Here is a 25,128-nt window from a genome sequence, read left to right as displayed (position 1 = left end):
AAAAAAGATAATAACTATTTTAGTGGTCATTTTGAATAGCCTCTTTTCCATGATTTCCACAGAAAATTATTCACTTGAACAAAGTTTTATTCTTAAAGTTATAGTAAATGGTAGGTTATGTGTGTTTTTATCTTATAAAAATAAGCTTCATATTTAAGCCCACTTTAAGATCACAGCTCATTATCTGAAAACAGGATGAAATTTTGAAATAGACTATCTTCATCAAAACTGGGGAACAATTTCCGCAGAAATTGTCAATCGACTCTTGCGTATTATCTTCAGGTTTCTATCAGTGCAAGATGGATTTTGATACATGTTATACCCCTTTAAAGAGCTGGAGAAATCAAGTCACAAATAGCTCTTACTACATTTGAGATCTCACAGCCATCTGCCAAAAATAGAAGGGAGGGCTAGCAGTGGCCTATCTTCTGCTTTGTACCTGGAGCGCAGTCTCTCCAGGAATGCCTTATATTTCAGCTCATCAGAGTCTGTCTCCGCTAAGGAAAAAGAGATAGTGCAGATACTGACAATATAAATGACCTCAAGAGAAAAAAAAAAAATTACAGACACAGCCAACATGTGTTAAAGCAAAGAGTTTATCAGGATTAAAAACTGACTCATCAGTTTAATTTCTCAGTAACGGCATTAGTATCTGTCCTCCAAATAAATCTACTTCTAGGATGACTGTGTTCCTATCAGTTGTGGGTAAAATATGTTCAGTAAGAAAACTGGGGGTGGGGGAGAAAATTGGGGAAGGATTATGTCTTTCAGATAAAAGAGTAGAAAAGTCCTAGAGGGAAAAGGCTAGAAATAATAGGAAACCAAGTTTGATAATTCAACTTTATATGGCAGTACTCTGTGGGAAAAAATACAATTTAGTAGGATTCAATAAGTAGTTCTTTTAAATTAAATTATTTGTTAAAATTAAGCTGTGCTCTGGGTTTTTACATCAAAATGAATATACTGTGGTAATTGGGGATATGAGGAAAAATAAACTAACACTACTCAGAACATAGTTAATGTGCCTGAATTTATGCCAATACCTGTTTGTGAGAGAGAACAATATTCTAGTGGATGAAAGTTGCCAATTAAGTTTTAATAGGTTCATATACAATGATAGGAGAATTGTAATACTGATTTTCTTCTGAATACTCCAATTTGCACTGTTTTCCTCCAATAATTTCTGCTTCGATGACTGTATATTGATCTTCACTATGTATTATTTTTCCTTAAATTAAATACTCTATTTGTAAGTTGCAGGGGAGGGGGAGTACACACACAAAGACTAAGCCAAATTCTGGTGAAACCACCTGATCTTTCATCAGTATGTGATTTCATTTTGAAAATAATTCCTGTGACTTTTTTGCCTTGAACATTCAGGAACTGGCTCTCCGATGCATTTGTATTTATTCATCTTGCTTCCCTTCACATTTGATCTTTGTTTCTTGCCTTGAGTCATTTCACGGCTAATTAATTCCTCTACTTTCTAAGTGAGAAGAAGAAAGACAAAGTAACATACGCTATTATAGTAGTGTCAAAGGAGAACAAAACAGAAAGGGACTAAACTGTTGCTCCAAATGTCAGTGCCAGCCAACCCCAGGTCCATCTGCTTCCTTCAGCACTGCCTCTGGATATGAAAAACCCTTGACGTGCAGCTCTACCCGTGCCCAACTCAGAGATGGAGCCACTTCTGCCAAGCCTGGATATATATGTGGAAATAAACATAGGAGCACATGCCTGTGAGGTTGCCAATAGTCTTGCTTCCCCAGTACAAGAAAGCTTTGGACAGAGCCTGCTTGCTGAGCATTCCCTCATTCCCTCCAAATCAAATTCTTCTAAAGAATACAGCTCTGCTTTCTTCTCCTGATTGGTAATCTGTCCTTCAAGGGTCTAGAGTCTTCCTCATCTTGCTCTCAAGAGGATAGATTTCCAACAACGCACCCAGCCAGCTCCCCCTCCCATCCCTGCCCGCTCCCTTCTCCCAAGGACTAGATTTGCACATGTAACATCAGGCACTGTTTCAGAGAAGACATACCACTGGGATATCTGTTTGCACCATCCACTTACTACAAGTATTCCCACCACCTAGAAATCCCGACAAGGCTGCCCTGAGGAATGCCATAGCTGGCTAGTATTACCAAACCAGGTTCATTTGCCTGGTATGCAGCAAGCCAAGTGCTGAGAAGCTGAGGTTTGCAGCAGAGAAAAGGTTTATTCACAAAGTGGCCAAGCAAGGAGAGGAAAACAAATCTCAAATCTGCCTCCCCAAAGGTAAAGGGCTCAGGATATTCATGGGATAAAGCTGAGGTGTAGGGAACGTGGGGAAAGGTGATTGGCGAGAAGAAAAAGATGAGTTCATCGCTGTTCTGTGCAGGCAAAACTAAGCTACATGCTTCTTCATGGGGCCCAAGTTCAGAAAAATGAATGTTAGCAGGTACTAAGAGTGGAGTTTTTGGCCCTCTGACATCAAAAGGTCACAGATCAGACACCCAAGCATGCCCAATTAGAGGGTCAGTCGGCCCAACTAGTCTTAACCAGCTTGAGCTGAAACTGAACACAGCTGACTGTGTTCCTGAAAGTTCCTGGAAAAAAAAAAATTCGGACAAACATCTTATTGTTTAGGCTATGTGTCTCTTGGAGGACACACAAGTTTTTTGTAGCAACAATGAAAGTGAGCTTGATCAATGAAGCCAGGTTACAGGTTTAATGGCGTTAACCTATGATCATCCTCGGCTTCACTAAAATACTGTTCTCTTCAGCCTCTTCCTCATGGAAATGTTCTGGAGACGTGGCCACTTGCTTGATGGCAACTCAGCCTTCAGTTTATCCTACTGATCACCCCCTGCCCTTTCCCAGTTCTCTTCGCATCCCTCAGCAGCCAACATTCAAAGTCTTGGAATAGTTTATATATTTTAGGCTGATCTAATTTCATCTTTTTGTTGCTGTTTCTTATTCCAGATAATCAAAATTTGTCAGCAATTATAGCAGTAGCAGAGAATTGATGTTAGGTTCTTCAAAAGCAAGTTTCTTTGTAGCAAAGTTGATAAAATATGCAATAAAACTAGGTGCAAAATATTGATCCCACCTCTCTATGGGTCTATGAATGCTGTGATGAATATAAAGAAGGTCTGGAGGGATTCCAATTGAACAAATCAGCCATGCATTGCATGTTTTACTTGACCCTGTGATAAGGAAACTGGGGATCCCCCCAAAATGCATAAGGTCACTCTGTCTTAATCATTGTTGCATTCCTGGTACCTATCACAGGACACTGCCATAATGGGTTTCTATAAACATAAGTCGAATAAAAAGTGAATGGATGAATACAGGATCTCATGCCTGAATTGAAATTATCAAAAATAACTGTATAAATATCAGTTACAGTAGAATAATGCAAAAAATAGTGAGGTACTGGCTATACAAGTACTATAAAAGTTAAAAAAGAGAATAGAATGTAGTGAAGAAGTTAGAAAAGGTACATTGAGAATTTATAACTAATTCAGCCTTAAATTTGAGGCAATGTTTAGCATCAAGTAAACAGAATTTCCTGGCATGGGGAACAGAATACATGAATATTTTCGGGTGCATAAGTGCATGGACCAATGAGAAGAAATGCTCTGTTGGAGTGGAGGATGTGTGGGAAATACAGATAGATGGGTGGACTGAAGCCAGAGCATGGAGATCATTAAAACTCACTCTCAGGAGGACTTGGAAAAGCACCAGAAAAGTTTGAGTCTGGTCAAGCAAGGTGTTTTTTGTATGTCAAGACATTAACTTCCTCTCTATTTCACTGAGTCCATTTTTCCAGAAGATGCATATTTCTTTCTCATGCTCTGTGTTAGACATAAGACCCCAAAATAGGCAGGGAGATAAAGAGTTTAAGAGTTCATGGTAAACTGGGAATAGAGAGCCACAATCAAGTACAAGACACAGTAACTTGGGCAATGAGGTCAAATGCTGGTTTCCCAAACTATCACCAAAGCATCTATTGATAAAGCATGCACAGTTAATTGCTTACCATTGTAAGTGAGAACACTGGGTCAACAGAGTCTTCATAGTGTCCTAGAGAAAGGGGGACAAAGTTGAGATCTTTATTGAGATTTTGAAGTCTGGTTTAAGGCAAGTCTTTCAATGTGGAGGCTTGATTACAATTGGGTAGGAATCATGATGTAATAGTTTAGAATTAGTAATAGTTTAGGACACAGCAAAGCAAGACTTTTGAGGTGAGGGGTTCAAAATGTCTGGTGTAAGCTGTCCACAGATGCTTTCTGTTAATGAGTTGATGGAACTCTCTGGAAGTCCTTGGCATGAAAAATAAAGTTATTTACAACGTGTATATTTCTGGGAAAGAGTCTCACAAAATACTAGCTATGTCAAAGATGGTAGAATAATAAAGTCACGTTCATGTAGATGGTAAGCTGCATAGGTGGTCTCAACTCTGAATGTACACGCATGCAAAGAGCAGAGGAAGCAGAACCGAGGGAAGAGGGCTGAGATCTGCTGGGTTCATCCAAAAGAGTCTTCAAAGAAAGGTGGCCTCTGTGCTGTGAACTAAAAAATGAGCAGAGTTTGACCCATAAACAAAGGACAAAGGATTCAAGGAAAGGGCATCATGTTGTGTAAGAAAAGGAATGAAAGAATGTATCTGGCCTGAGGGACTGTCCCTAGTTTCCACAAGCAGAAGCCCTTCACTGTGGCTCTAACATGGAAATTGATGCTCTTCCACTTCGTTGATTTTAATGATTCAGAGTATATTGCTGGGAATGAATGTTTTGCATAAGTTAAGGATAATGTTTTTAATTATTCCTGAAACCACTTTTGCATTTTAAGACAACCTTAAAAACAAATATGATTTGGGGATTCAAGCTTAAAATCATGGGGGATTTTTTAATATACTTTTTTAATGAACAAATTGTTACAACACATAGAAACTCACTCCCACCTAGAGAGAATAAAAGGGAAAAGAAGCATGGAGCTTCCCACAGGGTTCGTAGTTTCTCTGATGTATTATAATAGCATTCAAATCCTCCAGGAAAAGAAAGGAAATATTCTGTACTACTCAAAACCAGAGTTGAGACCATTTAGCTCTCTCCTGCACATCAGGGAATTTTTGGTAAACTAACCTAGAAGTAAATCCAAAGGGATTATGATTGCTGTGCTTTATAATAAAAAGAGATGGCCTTAAGGAGATTTAATTAGAAAATAAATTTCAAAATCAAAAGCATGCTTCAATGCAAGAACACAGGGAAACCAATCATCATTTGATGCTCTTAGTAGCCTCACCTAGAAAGCTGCATCTTTATCCCTTGGTGCCTTTGTCCGGAATCTCCACCTGGCCGTTCCATGAGTTGGTCAGAACCAAGTCCCCTAGTCAGCGATGTGCACAGTTTAGAATCAACAAGCTGCAAGCCTGCTAACCCCACACCTGAGAGCCCAGACAGATTCAAAACAACCAGCTAATTAAACCTGGAGCACCAAGCTATCATCATCCGAGATTCATGGGCATCCAACAAGCAGAAGAACTAGCAACACGGCATTCGGCAACAGCTGTCACCTGCTATAATGTTCTTTAATTATCTTAAAATCTCTAAGAACTGACAAATGGGTGACAAAATGCAATTTTCTATGTCAGGAAGTGAGAGACAAGCCTGTGTTACTTTGATGAGAGGAAATACTGTAAAATCATCTCTCAGCTCTTCTTATTGGGGAGAGGGGTCTGTTGTCACTCAGTTCTGGCCTGTAAACACACTCATTACAGGACTCCTGGAGGGACATGCTTCCTACTTTATAACAATTGAATAGAAGAAGCAAGAATGGGCACTGGGCTATGCCAGGCTATCCCCCAACAGGCTCAGCACTTCTTTCAAATTCAGCTCCAGCCCCAGCACTTATGGTGCTTATGCCTTGTGGAGATGCATTCCTGGGGTGGACCATTAGCAAAGTCAGCCCAGGTTCCCTGGAATCATGTCATGCCTCTTGCCACAGATTCCTCCAGGTGCCTGTCCAAATTGTGACCTAATCTCTCTAGGTTGCAGTGATGTTTATTATGAACTCCATGAGGATTTCCATTAGTCTCTAATTTCTGGTCATCACATTCTACTGAATGTGCATGACAGCATCATTTGTTCCTTTGGGTCAAGTTTGCTTCTATCATCTACACAGATTTGCCAGCCTTTATGGGTCAAAAATGTTCATGAGAACACAAAATAAATTACGGAAAGCACAGATTTGCCAGCCTTTATGGGTCAAAAATGTTCATGAAAACACAAAACAAATTGCAGAAAGAAGGTCACTGTGTAGTAAATAGCTCCTAACAACATCAACTAGAAAACCACATCATCTGTAGAGAGTGGCAGGGCACTCAAAAGCCAAGAGCATTGCACCACTCATAGTTCCAGAACATAAAATAGAGAAAAATATGGGCTAGCTCACATTGAGAGCATAAGACAGCCCTTAGAGCTTGAGGAAAACATACTAACAGTGTGCTACAACAAACTGTTATATACAATTAAAACTGACATCTGTATTGGGATTGTTTTTAGTATTTGAGAGACAAATAGCATAACTACAACATGCTAGTGTCTGTTACCAGGTGCTAACAATCTAAAAGGTCAACTAGTAATTCTCAAAACATGTATTACTTGTGACTTGTTCCTGAGATGTAAATATAAATATATTAATGCATGTAACAAGGATTGAAAGCTCTGGTTACATTTTTGAACCACCCAAACAAAATTTTTATATTACGATTTAAATTAGAGTGTCAATAGCCGATCACTGAACATTCCTGTCCACTAATTATAGTATAACCATTCAAATTTTGTATTTAATATTATTTTATGCAATTAGCATATTACTTTAAATATCTATTAATAGTTAACTTAGTCTGCTTTTATGATCTCTGAGATATAAGCTCTCTGGGGACAAAGACAAGATCTGTTAGGTGATTTTGCTCATGGTAGTTTGATAATGTTAATATCATCAACATTTGGTTACTGATAATTTTTAATAATAAAGATAAGTCAACTGTTTCCTCAAAGACCATGTTGTCAAATTCATTCATTTTTTTCTTCTCTATTTTCAAGCTTATTATCCACTCCATCAATGCATCTCACCTTATCACTTCATAGCCCAAAGGTCAAGGCACTTTAGTGCCCAGTACATGATTAGACCAATTAATTAAAAAGGCACCTGCAGTGGACATGCCACTAATCTAAAGAGGTAAGAGGAGATCATTATTGTCTCCAAGGGCATGAAGTTGATCCAGAAGGTACAGCCCCAGAATACTTCCCAAGCTACCACCAAAAAAACCTATATTCCCAATTTACCTATTTCATTTAAAGCAGAAAAAACCTCTGATGATAAACATACCCATTTTATATGTTTAATGTAATTGGACAATGTTAAAGCTAAAAATAAAATAAGAGTGAAAGTACAAGAACCCTGATTCCCAAAGAAACAAATTGCACCTTAGAAAACATGGACATTTAAATTACACATCACAGCCCCTTTGATTCCTTTCCAAATAAAATAAATAAGAGAAATGTGACAAGGGTCATACCTCCCTTCTCCCCATCTCTGCAAGGTAGGCCTTCAGTGGAACTTGGCCATAGACATGGAGCCCAGATAATCCTGATAATCTAACAAAACTGAAGAAAGATTAGATAATGTATTGTAGGTACAAAAAATGTTCTTTCACCATGTGTCAAGTAAGTCTCAATAGATTTAATTTTGTTTTCCATTGTAATTCATTCATATTTGTGGCATAACAATGTCCAAAATTGAGAAGACTTCACAATTTATCGAACACTTCCATAAACATTCTTTAGCACTGACAGCATTTGGACAGAGATCATGGGTTGACCAGCAGAGATTCATGTTCCTTGTTCATAGTGCAAAGTTGATGAGAAGAGGTGACCCAGCTAGGGACCAAGTGATGGAATGGGATTCAAAGTGATGTATCATTTTGGGGCTCAGATATTAAGTACTGGGTGCTCAATCCTCTCCTCTCTCACCCTTCATTACAGAGCCAACTAAATTCACAGGATCCAATAGAAGACACTAAGGAGGTCTTAAGAGATGGAAAGAGTCATAGCTTAGAGAAGATTCATATAGATCTGGAATGTGAGCAGGAAATTACTGAGATTTGAAGATTTTTTTATTTTGTTTTATTAGTTAGTGGAAACAGCACTGCCAAAAGAAATTACAATGCAGGTGCCAATCAGTGCCTAACTCATGTCAGGCATTCAGTAAATGCTGGATGGGTAGATGGACAGGTGGATGGAAAAATGGCAGCAGAATTATATTTTAACCTATTAAATCTGGAAATCATAAAGTCCTGGCACAAATACAACACTAGGTAATGATGTTAATTTCCAACATACGTGAATGAAGTCAACAATTATTTTCAAAGAAATATGTGTGACCTATAAAATAGTAACGTACTACTGACCAACTTTCTCATAGGAATATCAGAAAAATTGTAAATGGCACTAATTAGAGACTAAACAAATTAAATAATGTGATTGCCTCAAAATATTTGAAGACTAGTAACCACAACTTTCCCAACTAATTAAGAAAAATGGGGATCAGGGTACTTTTACATAGGTTTGAGAGCACTGGGTTTAGGAAAATATTAATTCAGATCCAGGCCATAGCACATACTAGCTGTGTGACTCCAAATGGGCTACATACCCTCACTAAGCTTCACCTCCCATACCTGTAAAATGGTAGTAAAATGTGACAATGGAAGTTGAAAGCTTTGCACAGTGCCTGGCACATAGAAGACACTCAATACACCCTAGGCTATTATTCTTGAGGGCGAATCTACACTCTATTATTGTCAATTAAAATGCATTCAAGTTACTCTGTCACAATGGCAAGTAATTTCACAGATATTAAGCCATACAGATCTTGAAAAGATTCCTCCAATTTTCAAGCATGGTTCAAAGACAGTCAATAACCATCTCTCATATTGTAGAACTGGAAGCTTTTCAAGGGTGGCTTTCAGTGGCTGCAGTATGATTTTATAATTGCTGAGCTGTGCTTTCTAAAATATAAATTTGACTTGTCAATTCAGTGGTTGCTAACCTTTGCTGGATATCAAGGTCCATACTCATGACATTCTCATTCTCACTCATTTGTTTCTTTTCTCTCCAAATGTACTTCCCAGTGTTCTTACAACCATCTTCCAGACAAGCCATAATTTCTGCTGTTGTGCATTTTCTTGGACCCTCGGTTCTGTGAACCATCTTCCCTCCTATTCTTTAATCTCCTGGGCAAATATTAGATCCAAGATAAAGCCTCTTGCACACTTTATATCTTCAGCAAATGTCAAGGCTCTTAGCTCTCTCCACTTACTTCTACTGCAATGGATCTCTCCTCTCTTTGGATTCCTATAAGATACATAATCCATATATAATAGAGTATTTAATCATCTACTCTTGTAAATTGATAATTATTTCAAGTTTTATTTTTTAATCCTTTTAAATATATAAGATTGTCCATTTCTTGGGGGCCTTAGTATCCTTATCTGTGAAATGAGGCCATTGTATTAAAGGTCTCTTGGTTTCTTCTTACTCTCAAATTCTTATTACCTTTCAAGTCATCTTGTCTGTGAACCCCAAACCACTGAGCACAAAGATGGGTACATTTCAGCTCAGTCCCTACATAACAAGTTAAGAGAAAATATAAGCCATCCTTACCACAATTCAATCAAGGTCAGGTCTAAAGTGAACATTTTTTGTATACATAAACATATAAAATAACATTCTGAAGATTTTCTCCTTGCAGATTTAGAGCTAAGAAAAATCATGGGATTTTTTTTCCTTACTTTTGTGAAATTGAGAGGCAACAAAAGGCCAGGCAGCCTGGTGGAAACTTTCTTGTGCCTCCAGGAGGGAGGATTCTCTTTATTTTCAAAGGCTTCCTCAAATGCTCTGGGATTTCTCCTGCCCTCACTTACAAAAACTGACTCTAGGCAGAATTCCACATTTTTCTACTCTCCTCGTGCTCAAAACTGATTTACCATGAAACTAGTAAAACTTAGCTTTCAGGGTCCCTTTTTTGAGAGAACTCTAGCAATTCGTCCATGTGGTCCAGTGTTGTACAATTTGCAAAAGTAAGATATTATGAATACATAACTAAATGCCTGCTGTCTCTTTCCACTCTGATTTTTTCCCCTTTTACTTCCCTTTGCTGAAGTGGTAGTGGAGTGACCATGGGCACATGTGAAGTCCAGGCAAAAGGATGTAAGGTTGGGATAGTTGGGAACAGTAAGCCTTTGTTTAGTTAGATGTTTTCATGTGGTTTACCATGAATTTCATAAAGTTAAGCTATTGCTTGTCCAGTAAGAGACAAAGCTATTCCAACCTGTTTCTCTGATTCCAATGTTACCATATCACATTATCTACTCCCATCATATTCTTTGGGATCCATTAACAGACCTTTGATTCCTTAATTTTAGATATGTTGGGGGAGGGTTTAGCTCAGTGGTAGAGTACCTGCTTAGCATGCATAAGGCCCTGGGTTCAGTCCCCACTACCTCCATTAAAAAATAAACAAATAAACAAATTTAATTACTTCCCCCTTCAAAAAAAAAAAAATAAAATATATTTTTAAAAAGATATGATGCTCCATGTTCAGCTACTTGGCAGCATCTGGCACTTCCTCCCACCTCTCAGCCAGGTGCCAACTCACTTCCCAGCCCTGACACCCACCACCCTCCTACCTGTACAAACAACTCTAACCACGGTAGGTTCTTTTTCTTTGATGGACTGTGGTTTTGTTGATGCTCTTCCCTCAGCTAAAATAGTCTTGACCAATCACATTTATGTAAATTCTTATTAATTTTTTCCTCAGTTGACATAACATACTGACATCAATGAAGTTAATATACAACTCATGATATGCCACTACGACAAGGGCATCAAAGAAAAGCCGGCTAATGATTGTTGTCAAGTAAATTTAAGAGTTGTCCACTGGAAAAAATCTAGAAACAAAGATTAACCTGGTAGCACTAAACACCCCAAGCACCCAGGTTTTACTCTCTAAATGTAAGTAAATGTTACTTCTTCTAATTTTAAATTAAAGCATCTTGGAAAAAATTACTAACTACAGGTAGTGATAGGAAATACATAAAACTAGATGATCTTTAGTCACACCTGCAAGCAAGAAAGATTTCTAATCCTGCAGTGATCCCCCCTTTATCCGAAGTTTCACTTTCTGTGGTTTCAGTTACCCCTATAGTCAACCACAATCCAAAACTATTGTATGGAAAATTTCAGAAATAAACAATTCACAAGTTTTAAATTTCACACTGTTCTGAGTAGCATGATGAAATCTCACGCCATCCCGCTCCATCACACCCAGAAGATGAATCATCCCCTTTGCCCAGCATATACCCAACCGCCCAACACTCCCCCCAACCCCGGTTGTTCACTTAGTAGCCATCTGGGTTATCAGATTACCTGCCCAGCTTCCCAGTGCTTGTGTTCAAAGAATCCTTATTTTGCTTAATAATGGCCCCAAAGCACAACAGTAGTGGTGCTGGCAATTTGGACATGTCAAAGAGACGCTGTAAAGTGCTTCCTTTAAGTGAAGAGGTATCTCAACTAAATGAGGAAAGAAAACAATCCTATGCTTAAGTTGCTAGGATCGTCGGCAAGAATGACTCTTACATCTGTGAAATTGTGAAGAAGGAAAAAGAAACTAGTACTAGTTTTGCTGTTGCACCTCAAACTACAAAAGTTATGGCCACAGTGCATAAGTGCTTAGTTAAGATGGGAAAGACATTAAATTTGTAGAATAAAATATTTTGAGATAGAGAAAAATCAAATTCATGTAACTTTTATTATATTACATTATTATAATTTTCTACCTTATTAGTTATTGTTAATCTCTTACTGTGCCTAATTTATCAACTAAACTTTATCTTAGGTATGTATGTATAGGAAGAAACATAGTGTGTGTGTGTGTGTGTGTGTGTGTGTTTGTGTGTGTATCAGTACTATCCACAGTTCAGTACTATCCACAGTTTCAGGTAACCACTGGGGGCCTTGGAATGTACTTCACATGGATAAGGAGGTACTACAGTATTGAGGTTATATCACAAGGACAGAAGAGCCTATTTGAAGAGGCTCCGTTGACCAAAGTATTGATAAGAATAAAAATACATCAAATAGGGGGGAGGGTATAGCTCAAATGGTAGAGCATATGCTTAGCATGCATGGGTCCTGGGTTCAATCCCCAGTACCTCCTCTAAAAAAACATTAATAATAAAACATAATTACCTCCCCCCTGACAAAAAAAAAAAAAAAACCAACATCAAATATGTTAAACTGCAAAGAATAAAAACACACCAAAAATGTTAAAATCCCTGAGTTTGAGATGTTACTAAAACAGAAAAAAAAAAAGAAAAGCCTTCATTAGTCACCTATCGAAAATGCTAAAGAAACAATGCATTTTTTCTGAAAAGTGGTAAATAAAGCAACCAAATTAAATATTTAATCTGCTTTTCTTAACTGAGCTATACCACAGGTAACCAAATATTTTATTAGGAAAAATTTCTCTGTATGAAATCATTCCAAGTACTATGGGAAGAAGGAATGATTGAATAGCCACATTTGCAAACTCCTGATTAAGACAAAGAATGGTCATAAATGGCTTCCAGCAGTCACAAAGAAAGACAATCAAACATCTTGTACCTTATGATGAAAATACACAACACCATTTATGAAATACCTTTGCCAATAAAATTAAACCTACATCAGAGTAAGCTTTTGGATATAATTATCAATATTATGGAAAGAGGGTAGACAGAGGAATATACTGCACAATGTTATTAAAATGCAATTAGTAAAATCCAAACAACAATAAGGACAACAGATAAGTGTATGTTTTTATACCACTGTTTTTACATTTTTACAACCAACAAAAAATAAAGATAAATATAAAATCTAAAAAGGCAACATAACAATAAAGAAACTTGGTTTACTTCTGATACTATTACCCAACAAAGAGATTCCTCCTTGACAAGATTAGTCACCAAAAGCTATCTTTAAGAATGAACTGTAATGGTGCATTTATACTTAGTCACAGATTATAGGCTCTTTGACTTAGGGTCCTAGGAACAGAGAAATTCAAGAATGAAGTCTTACAGGCTACTGTCAATGGAAGACACATTAGTAGTAAGTGGAAAATGTCTTTAAATTTGTAACACTGAAAATATTATACATTGGGAAAAAATCCTACAAATTTATAAAACCCTCATTTAAATTTGATATATATATATGCTTAAAATCAGGTTCAAATGTGTTTGTGCCAGCCCAGCTTCCTGCAGGTCCCTTTGGAGTGCAAGTCACTGCTGTGTCAAGGCAAATCACCTTCGTATGCAGCAAGGAAGACTCACCAAACAGCAGAGGCTACGATGTGAGTCCTAAGGAAGGAGGCCAGAAGTCACAGGCAAGATGTAGATAAGTGTTGTGCATGTTGGTTTATGTTAGGGTCTTCTAGTTTTTTATCCTATTAATTCTATTTTATTATTTAACTCTCTTTTGCATAACCAAAAAAGTCTCTGGCACCCTCTTTTGGACAATGTGATTATTTCAAAACTCAAATTTGTTTCAAGGAAAAGGTTTTCTAAGTATGTTATAGGTTGAAATCAGACACTTTTTTAAAATATTTTTTGTTTTTTTATAATTAATAGACATTACTTCTGGAGTGGTTTTAGATTTACAGAAAAACCAAGCAGATAATACAAAGTTCCCTATTACTCCCCTCCCTCACAGTTTCCCCTATTATTAACAACTTGCATTAGTACATTTGTTAAAGTTAATGAGACAGGGGAGGAGGGTATATCTCAAGTGGTAGAGTGCATGCTTAGCATGGGTTCAGTCCTCAGTACCTCCATAATTAATAAACAAATAAATAAATCTAATTACCTCCACCCAAAACAAAAACAAATAAGTAGAAACAAATCAAAAAAGTTAATGAAACAATATTAGTACATTATTATTAACAAAAATCCATAGTTTACAAGATTGTATATTTCTACGGATTTTGATAAACTTCATATATCCACCATCACAGTATCATAGAGAGTAGTTTCACTGCCTTAAAAATCCCTTGTGTTTCACCTCTTCATCCTTCCTCCCTTCCCCACTAACCCCTGTTACCACAGATCTTTTTTACTGTCTCTATAGTTTTTTATGTCTCTATAGTTTTCCAGAATGACATATAATGTATAATAAAATATGTATCATTTTCAGACTGCCTTCTGTCACTTAGCAACATGTATTTAAGAGTTTTCTGTATCTTTTTTGTGGTTTGATAGTTCATTTCTTCTTGTCACTGAATTGTATTCCATTGTATGGATGTACCAAAGTTTATCCATTCCCTATTGACGAACATCTTGATTGCTTCAAGTTTTGACAATTATGAATAAAACTGCCATAAACATTTCTGTGCAAGTTTTGTGTGTGTGCATTTGTGGAGTTTTCAACTCATTTGGGTAATGCAAGGGAGTTTGATTGCTGGATCATATGGTAAGAAAATGTTTAGCTTTGTAAGAAACTGCCAAATTGTCTTCCAAAGTGATTGTACCATTTTTTGCATTCGCATCAGCAATGAATGACAGTTTCTGTCGTTCTGCAGTCTCACCAGCTTTTGTATTATGAGCTTTTTGGATTTCAACCATGCATATTTGGGACAAATTCTACTTAGTTGTGATGTATAATTTTTTATTCATTGTTGGATTCAATTTGCCAATATTTTGTTGAGGATTTTTGCAAGTATGTTCAGAAAAGATACTTGTTTCTGGCCTTCCTTTCTTATAATGTTTTTATGTGGTTTGAGCAGTTAGTGTAATGCTAGCTTCATCAGATATGTTAGAAAGTGTCCCTCTGCTTCCATTTTCTGGGAAAAGTTGCAGAGAATTGGCATCATTTCTTCCTTAAATGTTTGGTAAAATTCACCAGTAAAACCATCCAGAACTTTCATTTTTGGAATTTTATTTATTAGGGATTCAAAGTCTTTACTAGATATAGACCTATTCAGATTATCTATTTCTTTTTGTTTGAGTTTTGGTAGTTTCTGTCTAAATGGTTCATTTTATCTAAGTCATCAAATTTGCAGGCATGGAGTTGTATGTAATATTCCTTTATTATCTGTTTATTGTTCATCAGGTCAGTACTGATCAGTTCTATACATTTTTTACTTCATGTAGTTTGATGTTCTATTGTTAGGACCATGCAATATTAAGGATTGTATGACTTCTTGGAGAACTGACCCTGTTTTGACCCTCTCTTTATCACTGATAATTTTCCTTGTTCTGAAATCTGCTTTGCTTAAAATTAACAATTACTCAAGGTTTGATTGGTGTTAAGATGGCATAATTTTCTATATCTTTTTTTAAATTTTTTGTTTTGAGTTTTTTGTGGGGGGAGGTAATTAGGTTTGTTTTTTCTAAAACAGAGGTCCTGGAGATTGAACCCAGGGCCTCATGCATACTAAGCATGCACTCTACCACTGAGCTATACCCTCTCCCCTTATATCCCTTTACTCTTCATTTATCTGCATCTTTATATTTAAAAGGGCTTACTTAGAGATAATATGTAGATGGGTCTTGTTTCTTGACAATCACTATCTTTTAATTGATATATTTAGATCATTCACATTTAAAGTGATTATTGATATAAAATTAAAATTTACCATATTTCTATTTGTACTTTTTCTTGTTCCTTTGTTTTAATCTTCCCCTTTTTATCTGCCCCTCAGGTTTTAACTGAGAATTTTATATGATTCCATTTTCTCTGCCCTTCTAACATATCAATTACACTTCTTTTTAAAATTTTTTCTTGGTTGCTGTAAAATTTGCAACATTCATTTACAACTCATCCAAGTCCACTTTCAAATAACACTATGTGACTTCATGGATACTACAAGTATCTTGTAACAGAATATTATCAATTCCCCTCTCCCGTCTTTTATAACATTACTGTCACTCACTTCACTTATCCCCACCTATAATCACCCAATATGTTGCTATTACTTGAACAGATATTTATTGATTGTATAAATTAAGAATAACACGGAGAAAAAAATGTGACAATGAATATATATATGTTCATGTATAACTGAAAAACTGTGCTCTACACTGGAATTTGATACAACATTGTAAAATGATTATAAATCAACAAAAAATGTTAAAAAAAATAAAGATGATAGAAGATAGCCTGATAGAGGAATGAAAAATTAAGTTGGAAACTGTATAATAAACATTTAAAAGCAAAAAAAAAAAAGAATAACAAAAATTAAAGATCCTATTTCACCTTCATATATTCTCCAATCCTATTCTCTTCCTTACGTATATTTGAGTGTCTGACCTACATCATTTCCCTTTGCAGAACTTCTTTTTAACATTTATTTAAGGCAGGTCTACTGTCAACAATTTTTCTCAGCTTTCTTTGTCTGAGAAAGTCTTTATTTCTTTCTCACTTTTGAAGGATGATTTGTCTGGATACAGAATTCTAGGTAGGTGGGTATTTTTTCTTTAAATGCTTCAAACATGTCACTACATTCTCTTCTTGTGTGCATGGTTTCTGACAAGGAGTCCAATGTAATTCTTACACAGTTTCATCTATAGATAATACAGATGAACCAACCTCCTGACTTCTTTCTCTTTGTCTTTGGTTTTCTGTAGCTTGAGTATGATATGCACAGATGTAAATTTTGGGGTGTTTATCTCACTTGATGTTATCTGAGCTTCTTAATTCTATCATTTGGTCCCTGTCATTAATTTGATATATTGTCAGCATATTATTACTTTAAATATTTCTTCTACTCCTTTCTCATTTTCTTTTCCATCTGTTACTCCAATTATGTATGTGCAACTGTCCCACAGTCCTTGGATATTCTGCTCCAATTTTTCAGTTTGGAAACAGTGAGTATGTTGTTTGCTAGTATCCTACTCATTTTTCATGAAGAAAAAAATGATTCATAGATTTCAAATTCATAGTCCTAATCCCCAGTATCTCAGAATGTGACTCTATTTGGTGATAGGGTCTTTAAAGAGGTAATTAAGTTAAAAAGAGGTCTTTATGGTGGTCCCTGATCCAATATGATAGGTGTCCTTATGATAAGAGAGAGTTAGAGAGGGAAAGCAACGTGAAGACACAGGAAGAAGACAGTCACGCACAAGCCAAGGAGAGAGGTCTCAGAAGAAACCAGTCCTGAAAACATCTTAATCTCAGAATTTTTGGTCTCCAGAATTGTTAGAAAATAAATGTCTAGTGCTTAAGCCACCCCAGTCTGTGCTACTTTGTGTGGCTGCCCTAGCAAACTAACATAAACACCAGTGTTAAGGTTTCAAGGTCTTTAAAAACAAGTGCTTTCGATGTACACGCAGATGACTATATTTCAGCCAAAACTTCTATTTTTAAAACCATTGTTTTCTCTTTGACTATGCAGAAGCCACTCAAGATTATCTGATGCAGTAATGAACAGGGAAAGTTAGACAGAAATGTATCCCCTATCATACAGGTTTCACACGACTCAAACTGCTGGCTGCTTCTTGGCAAGTAGCAATCTTTATAATCCCCAAATAATACTAAGGTTAAAACCAAGCCCATGATAATAGCTTTGGGGCTGTGCATGGGCCTTATAGTATCTCATCATTTTCAAAGTCTCGCAGGGGCTATCCTGAATGCCCAAACAGAAAGAGAAATCATGTATAGAAGGCTGGGTAGTGAGACTCAGGAGAGTTTGAAAGAAAGATTTGACTATTTCTGTTAGAGCTCTAATTTGCAGCCTGAAGACTTCAATTCTTCTCCAGACTCAACTACCAACTAAAGGAAGAAGTCAGGCAATTCACTTCACTTTACAGGGGGTGCTCATGCGTTTTCTCATGTGTGAAACAAAAGGATCAATCCATTATCCATTCTCTAAGACTGTTAATGACTCCCAAAACTTATAAATCATAAAGAAGAAGAGGATGATATCCAGTGAGAAACTCTGTGCTGATGGACTTTAAAGAAACTTGAGTCAAACTGTCCAGGGCATCCATGTGACTGGAGAAGTCTGTATGAAAAAGCCAAAAGCAAAGCAGTCATCCCACTGTAATGTTAGTCATGCAACTGAGGTGATGTCAGTGGAAATGTAAGAATAAGAACCTGCAAAAATGTACCCCCTTGTAAAAGTAATGAAAAAAGCTGGCAAAAATTGTCAGAATCAACTTTTTCAGACCTACAGATAGTAACCAAATATCTGTAGTAACTCAAGGAGTGTTTAGTCAAGAATAATGGCTAAATAGTCACGAAAGCAGCAAACTTTGTGGTGTTTTAACTTACCCTAGTACTGTCATCCTCTGCCCATCTCACCAGTAGCCTGAGAAATCAACAATCTGCATTCCTACTGCCAGAGAAAGCAAAGGACACCATCAAGAAATACAACACACAGAATGGGAGAAACTGTCTACAAATCATATATCTAGTAAGGATATCGTATCCAGAATATATAAAGAACTCTCACAATTCATAATGAACAACAAATAACCAAAAAAAAAAAACTGGAAAAGGTTCAAACAGACGTTTCTATAGGTAGATACCTAGGTAGGTAGATAGACAGACAGACAGCAGATAGACTGGGCAAATGAGCACCTGAGTGTTCAACATCATTCATTAGGGAAATGAAAATCAAAACCACAACGAGATACCACTTCACACCCACTAAAATGGCTATAATTGTGTTAAATGGAAAACAGAAAGTGTTGACAAGGATGTGGATAAATTGGAATTCTTATACATTGCTGATGAGGATGAAGACTTGCACAGCTGTTGCGGAAAACAGTTTGATTGTTTCTCGAAAAGTTACACGAAGTTACCATACGACCAGCAATTCCACTCCTAGGTATAGACTCAAGAGAAATGAAGACAAATGTTCACACAAAAACTTGTGCACAAATGTTCAAAGCAGCATTATTCATAATAGCCAAAAGGTGGGGAAAAAAACAAATGTTCATAAGCTTATGAATGGATAAATAAAATGTGGTATAGCTAGCTATACAGTGGAATATGATTCATTCGCAAAAAGGAATGAAGTACTGATAACTTGCTGCTGACTCTTGAAAAGTTTTTGCTAAGTGAAAGTAGTCAGACACAAAAGAGCACACATTATGTATCATTTTATGTGAAATGTCCAGAACAGGCAAATCCACAGAGACAGAAAGTACATTAGTAGCATCACCTTTTTTGGACTAATGAGACATTCTGGAATTAGTCATGATAGTTGCACAACTTTATGAATGTACTCAAAACCATTGAAATGTACACTTTAAAATGATTAATTTTATGGTATGATAATTACATATCAACAACAATGAAACAAGGCACACAATTACCCAGATATTGCTACTGATTCCAAAAGCTTGGCCTGAAGCACGGGGCAGACAAGCTACATCTATAAGAATGAACAAGCACTGAGGCTTCTCTGGTTTTGACACATATTCTCAATCTTTCAAAGTCCAAAAAGCATTTTCATTTTAAGCTTTTCATAATAAGCTGGTCCATTGTTGTCATTATTCCTTGCCTGACATGTGATTTTATTTTATTTCCACAACGTAGTAAATTTTGATAGATCACAGTAGTTTCAATCCATGAGGATCTTTCAACTGTAGGAGTGAATTAGAAAGATATTTTTATATTGCCTATTCGAGATAACAGGTCTTAGCACCATGCTTCAGGCAAAATACATCAAAAGAATGAAGTGAAGGTTAAGTTTCCTTTTATATCACAATTTTTATAACATCACAAAAATTCTTGCTAAAAGCAGTCCAAATTATTCAACTGCAAGATATTCCATATTCACCTCATTCAGCCTGAGGGAAAGAACAAAGTCAGTAGCTGGAGACACTTCTAAGGTTGACGCACATTCATCTGTTCATTATGCCCTTCTAAGTCACCAACCCCGGAACACAACATCAACACACTCAGAGAGAAAATGCAAGTCAAAGCTTTCTGAAAAGCTTTCTATTATGTCGTATTTGCAAAGGTAATTCTCACATGGAAAGAAGCCATAAGAAATTCAAGTCATGAAATTTAAATGCCATGTCCAACAACTATTACCATTTTATCCTCCCCAAATCAGTCAATTAAATTTAACTGTCTCTCCAAATCAGTGTTAGATAGCACTTAATTCCAATTTGATAAAAAAAAATTTACTTGGTGTATATTCTTGTTTCTGTGAAAAAGTGCTCCTTGCTGTGATTATGAATCCTAGAGAGCTGAAAGATTCAAAGCTCTTTGTATCAAAAGCAGTTTATTATAGACCAAGTTTAAAGTGGCTCTATGAGGGTCTTTACCCAAAGGGATTTGTTTAGTGAACTCTCTAGAGATATCCATTATGAGATGATTTCAAATATAAAGGAATCCACTGACATTATCCTTGAGCAACTTTGTTAACAAGTTTATATTTAATCAGGTCCTTCTTGGCTTCTGTCTCTTTTGTGTAAGGCCTGATCTCTGACACACACAGAGCCGACTGGGGTTGTGCGGCCCTGTGATCATGCTTAATTAATGCTTTTAAAAAATCTTTATTGAGCTTTATTGAGATATAATTAACATACAAAAAAACTACTTACACTTAAGATATACACCTTGATAAGCTTGGACGTATGCCTGCACCTGATACCATCACAACCACTAAGGCACTAAACATATCCATCATCTCCAAAAATTTACTTGCATTCTTTTGTGAGGTTTTTTTTTTATTTGTTGGTTATTGGTTTTGAGGACTAGATGAGATCTGCCCTCTTTACATATTTTAAACTGCACAGTGAGGTATTGTTAGCCGTAGGTACTACATTGAATAAATGTTTCGTGATATTGATGATGACAATGGACATGACATCAGCTACTGTTACGCATGTTCATTCATTCACATAACCAATGATTTTGTATTGATCACTTAATTTGTGCCAGGTCCTATCTTGACACTGGTGACAGGACAATGAAGAAGAAAAACAGGGCCCCTGACCTCATGCATTTAGTGAGAGGAGAGAGAAAACACACATAGCTTGAGTGAATAAGATCATTTCAAACACTGTAAGTTCTATGGAGAAAAGACAGTTGAATAATGAGATAGGAAGTGACGGGGCAGGACAGTTCACAAAGATTCACTGAGGTGTGCTCAGAGAGTGGTCAGCTCATCAGGCTGTCCTGCCCCTACAAAGACCACTGGAGCTCCTACACAGACAACACTGTGGGAACATGAAATACTCCAGTGACAGATGTTTGAAAGTCAGGTAAGGAATCAGTGTACCAATATAAACACTCAACTCACATCAGGTATACACTGGGATCTGCCTCCAGAAGTCTCCCGTTGGACTTGGTGGGTGTACCTTTGCACACATGTAGCTCTATCCTGTTACAGCTTTCAAACGGTGTCCACCTAAAGACTGGCCACCATTGTGCTATTTCACACTGAAAAAAAGCACACTTTCGATTTTGTCTGGAAGACAGAATTCAAGAATTGTGAATCCTTAAGTATCCCACTGAACTGCTGATATCACCATCACACTCAGAAGTAAGAAATGGGACGCAATTTTCCAATCAACAAATTAACAAGGTCAAAATGCAATTTGGGAGGGGAAAAATTAGCAGCAAGTGGTCTAGGTATAAATTATTTAAAACCATTACTTTAAAGACATCTATTTTAATACCCTACATGATATTAATTAAGAGATGAACCTTCTCTGAATTTATGTAATGTCTTTCATGTAGTCAATGCAGTTTATAAACAGTAACATAAATTCGTTCAAGAAAAGTTTCTGCAAAAATGAGGCAGAAGGTGTGATACTCATTGCTACACTTGGGAAACTTCGCATCTTGAGTGAAGAAGTCATATTCATTTGAAGGACTAGTGTCTGGGCGAAGAAATGGAGAGAAGGATGCCAACTCAAGTCTTCTGAGGCATCTTCTACAATCCAGTAGCAGATAACAGGTCAAATATTCCAGTTTACTTTTGTTCTTTGTCCTAGTCCATTAGAGCTGCTGTAACAAAAATACCACAGACTGAGGGGCTTATAACTAACATTTCTGTTAGTTAAATACATTTCTCACAGCCTTAGAGGCTGGGAGTTTAAGATCAGGGTCCCTAGTGGTTGGGTTCTGGTGAAGGCCCTCTCCCAGATTGCAGACTGCCAACTTCTTGCTGTGTTCTTCCCAGTTAAGGTGTCTTGTCCTTTCTAAGGTTTTGGCCTCAGAATTAGTAGCAAAGTTTTCTTTCTGAGATAATTCCAATCCATCTTCACTTGTGATACCAGAACTTTTTATATTACTATTTTAATGTCTTTGCTTTGTTAATTTACAAAAGGCTGAAATGAAATATTTATTTTTTGAACTGGACTGTAATTATTTATCATAGTCTTAATCTCTGCCCTAATTCTTTATCAGCAGACAAGAAGGTCATGCCTGGTGTCTGTGTGTCGGGCTCCTGCCTGCACCCTGTAGTCTCTTCATGTTGCAGTCTTAGCCATCCAACCTGGAAAGACTATGAAAGGACACATGAATCCCAGGGTGCATAGAATGGTCCACGAGAGACATATACAATAGCATATCTCCATTAGCATTCGTTTTATATTAATAAATAAGAAAGAAATTAGACTTCTAATATTGACCTGAGAGAGTAATCTTAATTTATATATAAGATGGTCATGCTGCGTGTGCAGTATGCCAGGCGAGAGGAAACAGCGGAAGTTCACCAAGATGTTTGCATTTTTTGAAGTGAGCAAGAGAACGCCAAGACTAAAGTGTCTTTGATTCCACTTAAATTAGCTTCATTATGATGTAAAACAGTGATCTGATCAGGCATGACATAGAACCTGAAAAAAATTCTAAATTGCCAACACAATTTCGTTACTAGCACAAGTGTCACAAATTTGTGTATATTTTGTTACCTATGCAATATATTTGCATAGGACATACTACTAGTATAATTCACGAATAACTCAATGTAAATATTTTGGATGTTTACTAAACCAACATTTTATTATAAAGGCTGTTTGTTCAAGAGTTTGGAGACTCTAGTTATATCAATCACTTAATGAAAAAATGTTATTTAATCTCCACGGGCTACAAGGTATAGCCCAAATTTTTATTGTAGCAAATCTGGTTGCTTCACAAGGTGGCCCCAACCCCTTTCTTATCCTTACTTCTTGCCATTCTTCTCATGGACTCACTCAGTCTTCCCTGATCTTGTCATGATATTTTGAGTATTTATCTTCTTCTGTGTGGTATTTGCACTGTTGGGGATGGATGGACTGTTATTTGCCTCTTTCTCAAGAGATGTAAAGTTTCCACGCGTCTTTTGAAACTTGGTGGATGGTCACCTACTCTGTGAAGCTCCCAGACTCCCCCCCGACAGGGTTACAAAGCACGTTGCCTTGTGCTGTCATTAGGGGTCCACATCTGTGTCCCCCAGACAAGGACAGGAGCTTCTCAGGCAGGGGATGTGTCTTATCATTCTTCTCTGTGAGGGTCTTATATACCAGACACGAATGAGTGTTAATCAAGGCCTTCATAAAGATATCTAAATCCATCTAAAGGTGGAAAATTACACTACCCAGTGAACAATTTCTACTACTGTGTCCTAGTAAGGAGAATCTATATATCGTATGCATTATTTTAATTATCTTTATAAATTTTGCACAGAAATTTAAAATCCCATAATAACAGATAAAGGAATAAGCTAGAGCTCAAAAAACAGACTGGTGTACCCAAACTAACACCAAACATATAATTTCATATATTTTTTTTAAAGAACCTAGGAATTCTTTGCACTGCAAGTTCTGAAAAGCATCTCCATTGTATAACATTGCCACCTAGTGGTAGACTTCAAATAGTAACTCAAAATAATCCTGTTTTCACTGTTTCAAAGATAAGTACGTAAATAAGACCTTAGCTTCTGGCTATGATGGAATAATAGGGAGCAAATTTTCCCTCCCACCAGGAAAAAAAAGAGAAACCAAATATATCACATATTGGTTTGCAAGACACTGAAAAACAGGCAATAGAGGACAGTGGTTCTGTGACACAGGAAACAGGAAAGTTCAGCCCTACAGTCTCCCCAGATCGCTGCCTTGAAAGAGATCCCAGCCCCGGAGCAAGGAGAGGGGCCAGGGTAGCCTAGTGGACTCATTATTGATCATGTATCAATATTTGTTCATCAGTTGTAAGAAATATGCTGCTCTAATGCAAGATGTTAATTATAGAAGAAATTATATGTTATAAATTGTGTGTTTATAAGAACTCTTTGTGCTCAGTTTTCCTGTAAACATGAAACTGCTCCACAGAATGTGTGTGGGCAAAGCATGCAGAGCGCTGCGGGTGCCCTGCGCCAGCTAGGGGGTCCACGGAGGAGGTGTTCACAGTGGCTCGTGGGCAGGCTTCTTGATGGAGTCTGCGATGCAGTTAGGAGGATCTGCGTCCCTTGGTGTCCTCTCAGAGCCCTCTCCCAGTCTCTTCCCAGTCTCTTCCCACCCGCCGTCACTAGCTCACATTTAGCCCTCTGGAAGGGGGAGAGAGGAGCACCCCGCACAGCGGGGCCTGGGAAGCCCGTGCTCATCACATGCTGCTGCACTTCCTCTGGGAGATCACAGGCCCAGAAGCTCCCTGTTGGCTCTAAGCTGTGCTCCTTTGGGGGAGGAGTGATGCGGGCAAAGTCAAGCTAGTCCTCTTATCCACTCCAATGCGTCCAAACATTTTTTTTAATTCCAGCAATGTGCTGGAACTTCTCCGGAAACTCAGACTCTCACAAGGGCTCTCTTGTCAGTGTCTTCTAGAGGCTCCTAGAAGGCCAAAATAGGCTGAAGCTGGTTCACAGGCCACTGCAGAGTCACCAGCAGGACCGAGGTCTGTGTGCCTATTTACCCAATGCACAGGTGGGTGAGATTCCTCTTGGGTCCCTTGGTATATGGTGCTGGATCCCACAGATCCCACAAAGGCACTTTGTCTGTGGATGGAAGCCAAATTTTTGTTGCGGGGGTAGGGGGACAAAATGAGTGACATCTCACACTGCCATGATGCTGACATCCTGGAGATATTTTGATTGTCATGGTGGGGAAGGATGCTACTGGCA

Source organism: Camelus ferus, chromosome 9 (assembly GCF_009834535.1).
Source record: "Camelus ferus isolate YT-003-E chromosome 9, BCGSAC_Cfer_1.0, whole genome shotgun sequence".
NCBI lineage: Eukaryota > Metazoa > Chordata > Mammalia > Artiodactyla > Camelidae > Camelus > Camelus ferus.
Note: the sequence above shows the minus strand (reverse complement) of the source record.